The following is a 13,902-nucleotide window of genomic DNA, read 5'->3' on the forward strand; positions in this document are numbered from 1 at the left end:
TTGGGAACTCGACAAATTGCTATCTTCCGTAGACGACAGTCACCATGATCGTATTTGAACTCACGTAGAATATCGGTGTACTCAACCTCTGGGCAGTCATCTGAGATTTTTGGAAGTGGAACCCGGTGACAAGTGTACACATTCACAAGTTCCCACTCGCAGTTGTACCCAATATAAACAACCCAATCTCCATTTGCGCCTGCCCAAGCCTTGCCCTCAAGCGATGGCATCTCAACATCATACGTATCATTATCAAGCGGCATCAACTTGCACAAGGCGAGGCTTCCCTCATCCCCGCGCCAGTCAGCAGGGTCACGGCCAAGAAGATAGGGGATATCAAACCGCTCCTGGACCCTTGGGTTCCTTGTAATGATGTTATTAGTTGAGTCGAGAATGGTCTTGAATGAACCTGCCATGCTAGCCGAGGTGATGACGTTGCACCGATCAATGAGTTCCTCCACCATGTCATCTTTCAGATCGGGGCAAGAATAACGGGGTCGTTTCCGCCCTGTTCCCTCCATGGAGAAGATGATCGAACAATGGCAGAAGGAAGGATGAAGGCAAATGGCAGGAGGAAGAGCGTGCGACAGCAGTTCCAAATCGAGAGGGAAAGGCGAAGGGGCGGTGGACGGTTGCCACGGTACATGAAGAGGCGCCTGGGGAGCGAACGATTGCCACAGAGGTCACACACTGACAACAAGGGTCGAGTGAACCGCATGCGTATATCGCACACACCTTGATCTGGCTGACCGTTTCTTTTGTGTTGCCTAATCAAAAACAGTTCATCCGAGTGAATCGTATGCTGTATATCGCACACACCTTCATCTAGCTTCTCGTTTCTTTTGTGTTGCCTAATCACAAATAGTTCATTCAAGTGAACCGTATGCTATGTATTGCACACGCCTTCATCTGGCTACCTGTTTCTTTTGTTCCTCCTCATCGCAAACAGTTAATTGAACTGAACCGTATGCCCTTCATCGCACACGCAACTAAATCTGAACCGTGTTTGATGCATCCATCATCGCAAACGTTTTATACATTTTTAACTGTTTTCATACACCACCGTTTGCGATTATTGCACCGCACACAGTTTCTCGAAGGGTCTCTGATTGTAGTGTCGCATTAGCAGCATCCTGCAGTAGTGGCTGGCCTATCTTTCGTGGGCCGGGCTACGTGGTGGCACTGTATCCGGATAGGAGATCCTTTTTGTGCCTTGGTGTGTACTCCAAGTCAGGATGGAAGATTCGGCATACTCGTTCCCTTGATGTAACCGACTATGTGTAACCCTAGTACCCCTGGTGCCTATATAAACCAGAGGGTTTAGTCCGTAGAGGCTAGAGAACATCCATCATCCTACTAGCTTAGGGTTTAGTTCATCTGATCTCGTGGTAGATCGACTCTATAATTCTCATATACATAAGCAATATAATTGAGCAAGACGTAGGGTTTTACCTCCTAGAGAGGGCCCGAACCTGGGTAGATACCGTGTCCCACGTCCCTTGTTCCCCATCGATCCAAGACCCAGAGTTCGGAACCCCCTACCCGAGATCTGCTGGTTTTGACAACGGCGATGGTCTTTAATTTACTGACTGTAAATTAATTATATCTACTAACCGATGGCTAGAGAATTTGAGGCATTCGCCCTCAGTGGCCGCCACTGCCCTACCTGGGCCATGGACATCATGATCGCTCTTGTGTCTCATCGGATTATGTGTGCAATCCAAGACCCATAGGATTCACCTATGGTTGGAGTCACATCGCTAACAGGAAAAATATGTTGCCTTATAAATCATAAGGCATTATATCAATCCAGATCTCGGCATCTGCTTATTCTGTATCAACAATTCCTAAGACGCAATGTATCTAAAGGGCAAAGGTTTGAATCTCACTTCAACCTCCAACCTGACATCAACAAGGAAGTCAGTTGTCTATGTGGTGTTTTTCCATGACCTAGCAACAACATGACTATACATCAGTCACGAGACCCTTTGGGCATGGAGAACATGATGGTTGAATATGACTCAATTAACATGTTTGAAGACTTCGTCTAGTCTCTCAATCTCCTGAGTGGTCAATATAATTTATGTCCATTTCTGATGTTGTAATAAGAACATAAGTATTGTTGTCATCATATATTGTATATCACAATATATTGTATCAGCACTTTGGTACAAATAGAATTGTATGTGTTCTATATATACAATAGATATTTTCATACTGAGAATCTTCGAGTCTATATATTGATTTCTACAGGTGTCAATATGATGAAAGATGATATGTGTCTTGTGGACATAAGCAGCACGAACTCTATACTCGGGAACGTAAAATATTTCCACTCTCGCTGAGAGAAAATGGAATATTTTAAAATCGCTAGACGCGATGAGGTAATTGTTGGCTCAAGTCGGGTCATATTTACTATCCCTATGGGTACTCGAGTACCGTCAAGGATGCTTAATTGTGTCTTGGTTCAACTCGCACCCTACTAAACCATAGAGATATTCATCAAATTGTTTCCATGGCGAAACTTATGATGACAACAAAGAGGAATATTTTCTCGTCACCATATACGGATATGGAAAACACATTATTTCCTTATCATCTCAATTGTACTACACATACTATAAAACTCATAGCACATGTTGCGTACAAGATAGTTTTCCAGAGTGTCTTTTGCATGATAAACATGACATATTCTCCTTGGTCATCATGACAATGGGTTGATACCGGAACTATCAGTAATTCCATTGGTTCATGACTAGTATGATGCTAAGTTCTAACAATATTTGGATTTTGTGTGCACTCCATGTGACGCATGTAAGCTAATTTTAAGTCTCACACACCTTAAAGTCTATGCTGAACCACTCTGACTCCTTAAACGCATCAAGTCAAGGTAAGTGGCTCTTCCCAACCATTGACTACACTATTCAGGTATTCCATGGTTTAAAAGACACATCTATACAATAGTCTCAAGTGTGATTTATCCACACGAAACCATTGGCTCATTATCCTGACATCGATTTCAAAATCGAATGGATGACATTGCAGAATTCGCCTTGCGTGCCTTCACTAAGGCCCTAGGATTGAAGTTTAGCACTTTGTCATGTCTAGACTCAAAATGGTTTGCTAGAATCCTTTATCCAAAGAGTTAGGCTCATTGAATTATTTTTATTTTGGAATTGCAACTTACCAACTTTATGTTGGAGTCATGTAGTTTTACACGCTCATGACCAAACTGCACAATATTATTCCCCTCTATCTTTGATACGTGGAGATCTACCAAGTATTTCCCATATGCAGTAATTCGGTTGCATATCGATATCACCACTGTTGGGGAACGCAGTATTTCAAAAAAATTACCTACGATCACGCAAGATCTATCTATGTGATGCATAGCAATGAGCGGGAGAGTGTGTCCACATACCCTCGTAGACCGAAAGCGGAAGCATTAATTAACGCGGTTGATGTAGTCGAACGTCTTTGGGATCCAACCGATCAAGTACCGAACGCACGGCACCTCCGTGATCTGCACACGTTCAGCTCGGTGACGTCCCTCGAACTCTTGATCCAGTTGGGGCCGAGGGAGAGTTTCGTCAGCACAACGGCGTGATGACGGTGATGATGAAGTTACCGACGCAGGGCTTTGCCTAAGCACTACAACTATATGACCGAGGTGGAAATCTGTGGAGGAGGGCACCGCACACGGCTAAACAATCAACTTATGTGTCTATGGGGTACCCCCTCCACCGTATATAAAGGAGTGGAGGAGGGGGAGGCCGGCCTCCTATGGCGCGCCCCAAGGGGGGATTCCTACTCCTACTAGGAGTAGGTTTCCCCCCTTTCCTAGTCCAACTAGGAGGGGGAAGGAAGGGAAGAGGGAGAGAAGGAAAGGGGGCCGGCCCCCTCCCCAATTCGGATTGGGCTTGGGGGCGTGCCTCCCACTTGGCCGCCTCCTCCTCTCTTCCACTAAAGCCCATTAAGGCACATTAACTCCCCGGGGGGTTCCGGTAACCTCCCGGTACTCCGGAAAATGCCCGAACTCATCCGAAACCTTTCCGGTGTCCAAACATAGCCTTCCAATATACCGATCTTTATGTCTCGACCATTTCGAGACTCCTCGTCATGTCCGTGATCACATCCGAGACTCCGAACTACCTTCGGTACATCAAAACACATAAACTCATAATACCGATCGTCATCGAACGTTAAGCGTGCGGACCCTACGGGTTCGAGAACTATGTAGACATGGCCGAGACTCATCTCCGGTCAATAACCAATAGCAGAACCTGGATGCTCATATTGGCTCCCACATATTCTACGAAGATCTTTATCGGTCAAACCGCATAATAACATACATCGTTCCCTTTGTCATTCGGTATGTTACTTGCCCGAGATTCGATCGTCGGTATCTCAATACCTAGTTCAATCTCATTACCGGCAAGTCTCTTTACTCGTTCCGTAATGCATCATCCCGCAACTAACTCATTAGTCACATTGCTTGCAAGGCTTATAGTGATGTGCATTACCGAGAGGGCCCAGAGATACCTCTCCGACAATCGGAGTGACAAATCCTAATCTTGATCTATGCAACTCAACAAACACCATTGGAGACACCTGTAGAGCATCTTTATAATCACCGAGTTGCGTTTTGACGTTTGATAGCACACTAAGTGTTCCTCCGGTATTCGGGAGTTGCATAATCTCATAGCCATAGGAAAATGTATAAGTCATGAAGAAAGCAATAGCAACAAACTAAATGATCATCGTGCTAAGCTAACGGATGGGTCTTGTCAATCACATCATTCTCTAATGATGGGATCCCATTAATCAAATGATAACTCATGTCTATGGCTAGGAAACTTAACCATCTTTGATTAACGAGCTAGTCAAGTAGAGGCATACTAGTGACACTCTGTTTGTCTATGTATTCACACATGTACTAAGTTTCCGGTTAATACAATTCTAGCATGAATAATAAACATTTATCATGATATAAGGAAATATAAATAACAACTTTATTATTGCCTCTAGGGCATATTTCCTTCAACCACCCCATCATACATCATTGGCCCCTCAACATATAGTTGGGATCTATGTGAGAAATAAGTGTATTTCCGTCAATACCTTAAGCCCCTCACATGGGGAGTTATTCAAGGCCGGTATGTTGATTCAATTAGGAACATTTTCCGGCATTAGGGGGACATTCCAAGTACCATAAAGAATGCCAGAAAATTAGTGGAATGTTCAACACATTTTTGCCTAAAATCCACATACTCAAATATCTTAACCATGCGTTTAGAAGATTATCAACACATTGCAAATAACCTGGCACATTCATTTACTGACCATAAAGGTGCGATACAATCCTGCAGAAATATGTCGGAAAGAGTGGAGATACCAACTAAAACCACTCAACTCCCCATTCAAAGTAACAGCGGGAGAAGTACGACAAATAGTACATCAAGATTCAGCCTCTCGCGAGCAAGTATCAAGGCCTCTATTTAGTAAATGCAAGTCAACTTCACATTGACAGATGATGTCGCTTGAAACTGCGTCGGTATTTCCCCAAAGAGGAAGGCGTGATGCAGTACAACTACGGTAGGTATTTCCCTCAGTTATGAAACCAAGGTATCAATCCAGTAGGAGAACCAAGAAACACTATATAAATGGTACCTGCACACAAAGAACAAATACTTGCAACCCGACGCTTAGGAGGGGTTGTCAATCCCTCTTGGGGTAACGGCGCCAGAAATTGTCAAGTTGATGGGATAAAATTTGTGGTAGATTGGATAAATAGATCTCGATAAAAACACGAAATAAAATAAGTAATAAAAAAGTGCAAAAAGGTATTTTTGGGTTTTTGGAATAATAGATCTGAAAATAAAAGCAAATAAAAATAGATCTCAAAGCAAATATGATAAAGAATAGACCCCGGGGTCGTAGATTTCACTAGTGGCTTCTCTCGAGAAAATTGCATACGGTGGGTAAACAAATTACTATTGGGCAATTGATAGACGATCGAATAATTATGGCGATATCTAGGCAATGATCATTATATAGACATCACATCCAAGATTAGTAGACCGACTCTTGCCTGCATCTACTACTATTACTCCACACATCGACCGCTATCCAGCATGCATCTAGTGTACTAAGTTCATGGAGAAATGGAGTAATGCAATAAGAATGATGACATGATGTAGACGAGATATATTCATGTAGGAATAGCCCCCACCTTGTTATCCTTAATAGCAATGATACATGTGTGTCTTGCTGCCCCTTCTGTCGCTGGGAAAGAACACCGCACGATCGAACCCATCACAAAGCACCTCTTCCCATGGCAAGAAAAATCGATCTAGTTGGCCTGACTAAACCAAATATTCGAAGAAGAAATACGAGGCTATAAGTAATTATGCATATAAGAGATCAAAGAAAACTCAAATAACTTTCATGGATATAAATCTGATCATAAACTCAAAGTTCATCGGATCCCAACAAACACACCGCATAAAGAGTTACATCAAATAGATCTCCAAGAGACCATTGCATTGAGAATCAAAAAAAGAGAAGAAGCCATCTAGCTACTGCCTACGGACCAGTAGGTCTATGGTGAACTACTCACGCATCATCGGAGAGGCACCAATGAGGATGATGAACCCCTCTGTGATGGTGTCCAGATTGGATCGCGTGGTTCTGGAACTTGCGGCGGCTGGAATTGTTTTTCGTTGACTCCCATAGGGCTTCTAGAATATTGGGGTATTTATAGAGCAAAGAGGTGGTGCGGGAGGTCACCGAGGGGGGCACAACCCCCCCCCCCTAGGCGCCCCTGGGCTCCTGGGCGCGCCCTGGTGAGTTGTGCTCACCTCGGGCCTCCCCGTTGGTACTTCTTTGGCCCACTGGATGTCTTCTGGTCCAAAAAAAATCTCCAAAAAGTTTCGTTGCGTATGGACTCCGTTTGGTACTAATATTCCGCAAAGTAAAAAACAAGCAAAAACAACAACTGGCACTGGGCACTATGTCAATAGTTTAGTCCCAAAAAATGATATAAAGTTGCTATAAAATGATTGTAAAACATCCAAGAATGATAATATAACAGCATGGAACAATAAAAAATTATAGATACATTGGAGACGTGTCAACAGACACCTAATGGGTAGTATACACCCAGCGGATGGGAAACCTCCATCAACCCAGGTCATAGTGCACACAATGACTGGGATATCGGAATACCTGACTCAATCGCATTGGGAAATCGCGAGCACTCACCGTGGGTAACGATAAATTCCATCAACTATATATACATATATAGATTGTGGAGAATCATCTAACCGGAAGTCTACAATTGTCGACATACGTTTCTCAACAAGATTGCATAAGCCTTTCAAATGATTTAGATCCAAAGACCATGGCCATGGCAAAGTGTGAACAACACTCAGACTGAACTCAAGCAAAGGGGATAATCTAGGAAGAAACAATCTTCCTCAATAAAGGGAAGGTATTCTCATAGGCAATACGTACACTGGTTTTCTTCCGGAAGTAGAATGAGGACAACGAGGTGGTGAAACATAGAGCAAGTATTGTAGTACAAGGGTGTTGGAAATATGCCCTAGAGGCAATAATGAAATGGTTATTATTATATTTCCTTGTTCATGATAATTGTCTATTGTTCATGCTATAATTGTATTAATCGGACACCGTAATACATGTGTGAATACATAGACCATAATATGTCCCTAGTAAGCCTCTAGTTGACTAGCTCATTGATCAATAGATGGTTGTGGTTTCCTGACCATGGACATTGGATGTCGTTGATAACGGGATCACATCATTAGAAGAATGATGTGATGGACAAGACCCAATCCTAAGCATAGCACAAGATCGCGTAGTTTGTTTGCTAGAGCTTTTCTAATGTCAAGTATCGTTTCCTTAGACCATGATATTGTGCAACTCCCGGATACCGTAGGAATTCTTTGGGTGTATCAAACGTCACAACGTAACTGGGTGACTATAAAGGTGCACTACAGGTATCTCCGAAAGTGTCTGTTGGGTTGGCACGGATCGAGACTGGGATTTGTCAATCCTGAAGGAAATATGCCCTAGAGGCAATAATAAAGTTATTATTTATTTCCTTATATCATGATAAATGTTTATTATTCATGCTAGAATTGTATTAACCAGAAACATAATACAGGTGTGAATACATAGACAAACAAAGTGTCACTAGTATGCCTCTACTTGACTAGCTCGTTAATTAAAGATGGTTATGTTTCCTAACCATAGACATGAGTTGTCATTTGATTAACGGGATCACATCATTAGGAGAATGATGTGATTGACTTGACCCATTCCGTTAGCTTAGCACTTGATCGTTTAGTATGTTGCTATTGCTTTCTTCATGACTTATACATGTTCCTATGACTATGAGATTATGCAACTCCCGTTTACCGGAGGAACACTTTGTGTGCTACCAAACGTCACAACGTAACTGGGTGATTACAAAGGTGCTCTATAGGTGTCTCCGAAGGTACTTGTTGGGTTGGCGTATTTCGAGATTAGGATTTGTCACTCCGATTGTCGGAGAGGTATCTCTGGGCCCACTCAGTAATGCACATCACTATAAGCCTTGCAAGCATTGTAACTAATGAGTTAGTTGTGGGATGATGTATTACGGAACGAGTAAAGAGACTTGCCAGTAACGAGATTGAACTAGGTATTGAGATACTGACGATCGAATCTCGGGCAAGTAACATACCGATGACAAAGGGAACAACGTATGTTGTTATGCGGTTTGACCGATAAAGATCTTCGTAGAATATGTGGGAGCCAATATGAGCATCCAGGTTCTGCTATTGGTTATTGACCGGAGACGTGTCTCGGTCATGTCTACATTGTTCTCGAACCCGTAGGGTCCACACGCTTAAAGTTCGATGACGGTTATATTATGAGTTTATGTGTTTTGATGTACCGAAGGTAGTTCAGAGTCCCGGATGAGATCGAGGACATGACGAGGAGTCTCGAAATGGTCGAGACGTAAAGATCGATATATTGGATGACTATATTCGGACATCGGAAAGGTTCCGAGTGATTCGGGTATTTTTCGGAGTACCGGAGAGTTACGGGAATTCGCCGGGGAGTATATGGGCCTTATTGGGCTTTGGGGGAAGGAGAGAGGAGAGGCTGCGCGCCACCCCAAGGCCTAGTCCGAATTGGACTAGGGGGAGGGGCTGCGCCCCCTCCTTCCTTCTCTTCTCTCTCCCCTTTCCTTGACTCCTACTCCTACTACTTGGAAGGGGGGATCCTACTCCCGGTGGGAGTAGGACCCCTCCTAGGGCGTGCCATAGAGAGGGCCGGCCCTCCCCCTCCTCCACTCCTTTATATACAGGGAGGGGGGCACCCCTTGGAGACACAACAATTGATCCCTTGGATCTCTTAGCCGTGTGCGGTGCCCCCCTCCATCATAATCCACCTCGGTCATATCGTAGCAGTGCTTAGGCGAAGCCCTGCGTTGGTAGAACATCATCATCGTCACCACGCCGTCGTGCTGACGAAACTCTCCCTCAAAGCTCGGTTGGATCGGAGTTCGAGGGACGTCATCGAGTTGAATGTGTGATGGACTCGGAGGTGCCATGCGTTCGGTACTTGATCGGTCGGATCGTGAAGACGTACGACTACATCAACCGCGTTGTGCTAACGCTTCCGCTTTCGGTCTATGTGGGTACGTGGACACACTCTCCCCTCTCGTTGCTATGCATCACCATGATCTTGCGTGTGCGTAGGAAATTTTTTGAAATTAATACGTTCCCCAACAGTGGCATCCGAGCCTGGTTTTATGCGTAGATGTTATATGCACGAGTAGAACACAAGTGAGTTGTGGGCGATACAAGTCATACTGCTTACCAGCATGTCACACTTTGGTTCGGCGGTATTGTTGGATGAAGCGGCCCGGACCGACATTGCGCGTACGCTTACGCGAGACTGGTTCTATCGACGTGCTTTGCACACAGGTGGCTGGCGGGTGTCAGTTTCTCCAACTTTAGTTGAACCGAGTGTGGCTACGCCCGGTCCTTGAGAAGGTTAAAACAACACTAACTTGACGAACTATCGTTGTGGTTTTGATGCGTAGGTAAGAATGGTTCTTTCTCAACCCGTAGCAGCCACGTAAAACTTGCAACAACAAAGTAGAGGACGTCTAACTTGTTTTTGCAGGGCATGTTGTGATGTGATATGGTCAAGGCATGATGCAATATTTATTGTATGGGATGATCATGTTTTGCAACCGAGTTATCGGCAACTGGTAGGAGCCATATGGTTGTCGCTTTATTGTATACAATGCAGTCGCCCTGTAATTGCTTTACTTTGTCACTAAGCGGTAGCGATAGTCGTAGAAGCAATAGTTGGCGAGACGAAACAATGCTACGATGGAGATCAAGGTGTCGCGCCGGTGACGATGGTGATCATGACGGTGCTTCGAAGATGGAGATCACAAGCACAAGATGATGATGGCCATATCATATCACTTATATTGATTGCATGTGATGTTTATCTTTTATGCATCTTATTTTGCTTAGATCGACGGTAGCATTATAAGATGATCTCTCACTAAATTTCAAGGTATAAGTGTTCTTCCTGAGTATGCACCGTTGCTAAAGTTCTTCGTGCTGAGACACCACGTGATGATCGGGTGTGATAAGCTCTACGTTCAAATACAACGGGTGCAAAACAGTTGCACACGTGGAATACACAGGTTAAACTTGACGAGCCTAGCATATGCAGATATGGCCTCGGAACACTGAGACCGAAAGGTCGAGCATGAATCATATAGAAGATATGATCAACATAGTGATGTTCACATTGAAACCACTCCATCTCACGTGATGATCAGACATGGTTTAGTTGATATGGATCACGTGATCACTTAAATGATTAGAGGGATGTCTATCTAAGTGGGAGTTCTTAAGTAATATGATTAATTGAACTATAATTTATCATGAACTTAGTCCTGGTAGTATTAGCATATCTATGTTGTAGATCAATAGCTCACTTGCTCCCCGTTTATTTTGATATGTTCCTAGAGAAAAACTATGTTGAAAGATGTTAGTAGCAATGATGCGGACTTGGTCCGTGATCTGAGGATTATCCTCATTGCTACACAGAAGAATTATGTCCTTAATGCACCACTAGGTGACAGACCTATTGCAGGAGCAGATGCAGACGTTATGAACGTTTGGCTAGCTCAATATGATGACTACTTGATAGTTTGGTGCACCATGCTTAACGGCTTAGAATCGGGGCTTCAAAGACGTTTTTGAAACGCCACGGAGCATATGAGATGTTCCAAGAGTTGAAATTATTATTTCAGACTCATGCCCATGTTGAAAGGTATGAGACCTTTGACAAGTATTTTGCCTACAAAATGGAGGAGAATAGCTCAGCTAATGAGGATGTGCTCAGAATGTCTGAGTACTACAATCGCTTGAATCAAGTGGGAGTTAATCTTCCAGATAAGATCGTGATTGACAAAAGTTCTCTAGACACTATCACCAAGTTACTAGAACTTCGTGATGAACTATAATATGTGAGGGATGACGAAAGTAATTCCCAAGCTCTTCGCGATGCTGAAATCGACGAAGGTAGAAATCAAGAAAGAGCATCAAGTGTTGATGGTTTACAAGACCACTAGTTTCAAGAAAAGGGCAAAGGGATAGAAGGGGAACTTCAAGAAGAACGGCAAGCAAGTTGCTGCTCAAGTGAAGAAACCCAAGTCTGGACCTAAGCCTGAGACTGAGTGCTTCTACTGCAAAGGGACTGGTCACTGGAAGCGGAACTGCCCCAAGTATTTGGCGGATAAGAAGGATGGCAAAGTGAACAAAGGTATATTTGACATACATGTTATTGATGTGTACTTTACTAGTGTTTATAGCAACCCCTCAGTATTTGATACTAGTTCAGTTGCTAAGATTAGTAACTCGAAACGGGAGTTGCAGAATGAACACAGACTAGTTAAGGGTGAAGTGACGATGTGTGTTGGAAGTAGTTCCAAGATTGATATGATCATCATCGCACACTCCCTATACTTTCGGGATTAGTGTTGAACCTAAATAAGTGTTATTTGGTGTTTGCGTTGAGCATGAATATGATTTGATCATGTTTATTGCAATACGGTTATTCATTTAAATTAGAGAATAATTGTTGTTTTGTTTACATGAATAAAACCTTCTATGGTCATACACCCAATGAAAATGGTTCGTTGGATCTCGATCGTAGTGATACACATATTCATAATATTGAAGCCAAAAGATACAAAGTTAATAATGATACTTCAACTTATTTGTGGCACTGTCGTTTAGGTCATATTGGTGTAAAGCGCATGAAGAAACTCCATGCTGATGGGGTTTTGGAATCACTTGATTATGAATCACTTGATGCTTGCGAACCATGCCTCACGGGCAAGATGACTAAGACTCCGTCCTCCGGAACAATGGAGCGAGCAACAGATTTGTTGGAAATAATACATACTGATGTATGCAGTCCGATGAGTGTTGAGGCTCGCGGCGGGTATCATTATTTTCTGACCTTCACAGATGATTTGAGCAGATATGGGTATATCTACTTGATAAAACATAAGTCTGAAACATTTGAAAAGTTCAAAGACTTTCAGAGTGAAGTGGAAAATCATCGTAACAAGAAAATAAAGTTTCTACGATCTGATCGTGGAGGAGAATATTTGAGTTATGAGTTTGGTCTTCATTTGAAACAATGCGGAATAGTTTCGCAACTCACGCCACCTGGAACACCACTGCGTAATGGTGTGTCCGAACATCGTAACTGTACTTTATTAGATATGGTGCGATCTATGATGTCTCTTACCGATTTACCACTATCGTTTCGGGGTTATGCATTAGAGACAGCTGCATTCATGTTAAATAGGGCACCATCTAAATCCGTTGAGACGACAATATGAACTGTGGTTTTGCAAGAAACCAAAGTTGTCGTTTCTTAAAGTTTGGGGTTGCAATGCTTATGTGAAAAAGTTTCATCCTGATAAGCTCAAACCCAAATCGGAGAAATATGTCTTCATAGGATACCCAAAGGAGACAGTTGGGTACACCTTCTATCATAGATCTGAAGGCAAGACATTTGTTGCTAAGAATGGATCCTTTCTAGAGAAAGGGTTTTCTCTCGAAAGAAGTGATGGGAGGAAAGTAGAACTTGATGAGGTAATTGTACCTTCTCCCGAATTGGAAAGTAGTTCATCACAGAAATTAGTTCCAGTGATTCCTACACCAATTAGTGAGGAAGCTAATGATGATGATCATGTAACTTCAGATCAAGTTACTACCGAACCTCGTAGGTCAACCAGAGAGAGATCCGCACCAGAGTGGTACGGTAATCCTATTCTGGAGGTCATGTTACTTGAGCATGACGAACCTACGAACTATGAGGAAGCGATGATGAGCCCAGATTCCGCGAAATGGCTTGAGGCCATGAAATCTGAGATGGGATCCATGTATGAGAACAAAGTGTGGACTTTGGTTGACTTGCCCATTGATCGGCAAGCCATAGAAAATAAATGGATCTTCAAGAGGAAGACGGACGCTGATAGTAGTGTTACTATCTACAAAGCTCGAATTTTCGAAAAATGTTTTCGACAAGTTCAAGGCGTTGACTACGATGAGATTTTCTCACTCGTAGCGATGTTTAAGTCTGCCCAAATCATGTTAGCAGATTGCCACATTTTATGAAATCCGGCAAATGGATGTCAAAACTACATTCCTTAATGGATTTCTTAAAGAAGAGTTGTATATGATGCAACCAGAAGGTTTTGTCAATCCTAAAGGTGCTAACAAAATATGAAAGCTCCAGCGATCCATCTACGGACTGGTGCAAGCATCTCGGAGTTGGAAT

Source organism: Triticum aestivum, chromosome 7D (assembly GCF_018294505.1).
Source record: "Triticum aestivum cultivar Chinese Spring chromosome 7D, IWGSC CS RefSeq v2.1, whole genome shotgun sequence".
NCBI classification, from domain to species: domain Eukaryota; kingdom Viridiplantae; phylum Streptophyta; class Magnoliopsida; order Poales; family Poaceae; genus Triticum; species Triticum aestivum.